Source organism: Piliocolobus tephrosceles, chromosome 20 (assembly GCF_002776525.5).
Source record: "Piliocolobus tephrosceles isolate RC106 chromosome 20, ASM277652v3, whole genome shotgun sequence".
NCBI classification, from domain to species: domain Eukaryota; kingdom Metazoa; phylum Chordata; class Mammalia; order Primates; family Cercopithecidae; genus Piliocolobus; species Piliocolobus tephrosceles.
Genome location: NC_045453.1, coordinates 43,880,758 through 43,883,896, shown reverse-complemented (window position 1 = coordinate 43,883,896; position 3,139 = coordinate 43,880,758). Strand labels below are relative to the sequence as shown.

The following is a 3,139-nucleotide window of genomic DNA, read 5'->3' as shown; positions in this document are numbered from 1 at the left end:
TCATGTAATGCATTCAATAGCAACATATGAGTCCACATGTTAGCTTGGTTATGCTGAAGAGCAAGTGAACATCTAAACCCAACTTTTTGTTCAGAAGGAAAAGCTCATCCAAGTTCTTCCTATACTTGAGGAGCCAACTACCACTATCTTTTTGAAACTTCACAAGTGGTAATTTGGCCAGGGATTTAGCTATCAAGCCATCAGAATCACAGAAACAGTATCGGCCAAATGATGCCATAAACTGTACTTTTTGATCATAAGAAATACTGGGTTTCAGAGAATTATCATGTAATGTATACACTACATGTTTTGTTTCAGTAGCAGAGTTGCAATTCCTAAAGGTGCTTTAAAAAATTGATACATCATGGCCTGGTGAGGTGGCTCACACCATAATCCCAACACTTTTGGGGGCTGGAGTGGGTGATTGCTTGAACTCAGGCATTGGAGACCAGCCTGCGCAACACAGCGAGACATCATCTCTACTAAAAGTAAAAACTAATTAGCCAGATGTGATGGCATGCACCTGTAGTCCCCAGCTACTCAGGAGGCTGAGGCAGGAGGATCTCTGGAGCCCAGGAGATCAAGGCTACAGTGAGCTGTGATCGCACCACTGTACTCCAGCTTGGGCAACAGAGCAAGACTCTATCTCAAAAAATAAAAATAAAAATAAAATAAATACATCAGGCAGCTGATTTCTAGACCAAACAAAAAGTTTAGGGGGCACACAGAGTGCTGTAGCCACATGTGTCAGACTGTCATTCTCCATTACCCTCTCTGTGCGCTCCTCTGACTCTCTAAGGGGCCAGCTTGACCCCAGTCCTGGACAGGGCCCACAAGGAAGCATAAGACAAGATGGAATTGGTGGCTTCACCTGTTCGTCATCGGGGATCTGAAGTGTCATGGAAGAATTTTGATGAGCCAATCTTTATATTAAATCTAAATTCATCTTTATTTCAAATGCTGGTCGCCGGAAGACTGAAGGAAGTTGTCTAGAAAACAGGAAACATTACTTTTAGTATGTTTCTGCTCCTGGATGCTGAGGATGACTGTGGGGTGGATGTAGGACCAGCATTTCTGTTTGTAAAGTGGAATAATGCCTGCCCCTCCATGGCTCCCTGGGAAGCCATGAGAATGACATAGGTCAGGCAGGGACTCTGGGCCTCTCAGATGTTGGGTCCAAGTCATGTCCCTCTCCTCACTCTAGGGGTGAGTGCCTTAGAACAAGGTACTTTAACCAGCAAACCCCCAGAGGTGTGGAAAGGGACCCTGAAGTAATAGAATCCACTAGAATGTCAGCTCCACGAGGGCTGGGAGGCCTATGTTGGTTTTATCCCCAGCACCTAGCACCATGCTTGACATGTAGTGTGTTCAAAAATGATTATTGAGGCTGGGCAGGTGGCTCACATCTGTAATCCCAGCACTTTGGGAGGCCAAGGAGGTTAGAGCACCTCAGGTCAGGAGTTCAAGACCAGCCTGGCCAACATGGTGAAACCCCATCTCTACTAAAAATACAACAATTAGCCAAGTGCGATGGCATACACCTGTAGTCCCAGCTACTCCAGAGGCTGAGGCATGATAATTGCTTGAACCTGGGAGGCAGAGGTTCCAGTGAACCCAGATCGACCCATGGCACTCCAGCCTGGGCCACAGAGCAAGACCTGTCTCAAAAAAAAGATTGTTGTTGAGGCTGAGCACATTGGCTCAGGCCTGTAATCCCCTCACTTTGAGAGGTCAAGGTGGGAGGATCAATTGAGGCCAGGAGTTCGAGACCAGCGTGGGCAACATAGTGGAACCCCATCTCTACAAAAAAATTTAAAATTGCCGTAACCCCAAGGCAGCGGCGTGGCAGTCACTGGCCAGGATCACAGGCACAGCACTGTGCTCTATGGTGGCTCCTCCCAGCCCTGGTCCAGACTCCCGTACAGGTGTCTAGCGGGACATGGCAAACTCAGGCTGCAAGGACGTCCGGGCCCAGATGAGGAGAGTTTTCTGTGCTTCCCCTACGACAGCAACCTGCCAACTGAGAGATCTACCTCCAAAACCCCTAGGTGGCATTCTTCTGCGTGGCCCACCTGCAGGCAAGGAGTGGTGGAATTTATGTTGTCATGGAAGTTAATGTTTCAACTCAAGAAGGAAGAGAAATAACCTGTCAACATTATCTGATGACAAATTACGAGAGTGCTCCCCATCCCCACAATATAAAAAGATTATTTGCATAGGTGCAAAATAAAATGGTTTTACCCTGGAGTACAAAAAGAAGTTAAAACTGTAGGACCAAATGACTATACAGGAAAGGTCTCAGAAGAAACTGAAGATATCATCAAAAAGGAATCACCAACTCATTAGAACACAACAGAATATATCTAAGGATAGTCTATGTACTAATATAAAATATTTTTACCACTTGAAAACAGGGATCTGGAGGATCTCCAAGTTTGATGCATCTTCAACAGTGCTCTGAAGAAATATCGCACGTGGGTGATTCTTGTTTTCAGACTATAAAAAGAAACTGGGTTAAAAGTTAGGCAGTGTTATAAAAGAGGATGATTACCCAGCACTTTGGGAGGCTAAGGTGGGCAGATCAGCTGCGGTGAGGAGTTCAAGACCAGCCTGGCCAACATGGTGAAACTCCATCTCTGTGAAAAATACAAAAATTAGCCAGGTGCGGTGGCACATGCCTGTAATTCCAGCTACTCAGGAGGCTGAGGCAGAAAAGTCATTTGAGGCAGAGGTTGCAGTGAGCCAAGATCGTACCACTGCACACCAGCCTGTGTGACAGAGTGAGACTCCGTCTCAAAAACAAACAACAACAACAACAAAGAGAGGGCGATGAGGTCCTGGAATGTGTGACAAATGGATGTGAGTACCCCTTTGATAAACACTTGAAGCTATTACTCTCTTGAGTTGATCTTAAGTATTTCCTTGTTCTGGCAAAGGAGAGATTTGCAGTTTGCTTGATGATGGTACTGGTAAATTGCTCTTATGGGGCTGGTAAATTGCTCTGCTCTGGGATTTTAAAAAATCAGCTTAATGAGAGTAAGTAATCTGCAGACAATTGATAATAACATTTTGAAACTGGAAAGATAATATACTGTTTTTAGAGGAATAAATGTATTTGTGGTTAAAATAAATAAATTAG

At 45.0% G+C, this 3,139-nt stretch overlaps 1 pseudogene; it reads left to right on the top strand.

The window, feature by feature from the left end:
* Nucleotides 1-1,939: 1,939 nt before the first annotated feature.
* Nucleotides 1,940-2,346, top strand: LOC111546496 (annotated as a pseudogene).
* The last annotated feature ends 793 nt before the right edge of the window (nucleotides 2,347-3,139 follow it).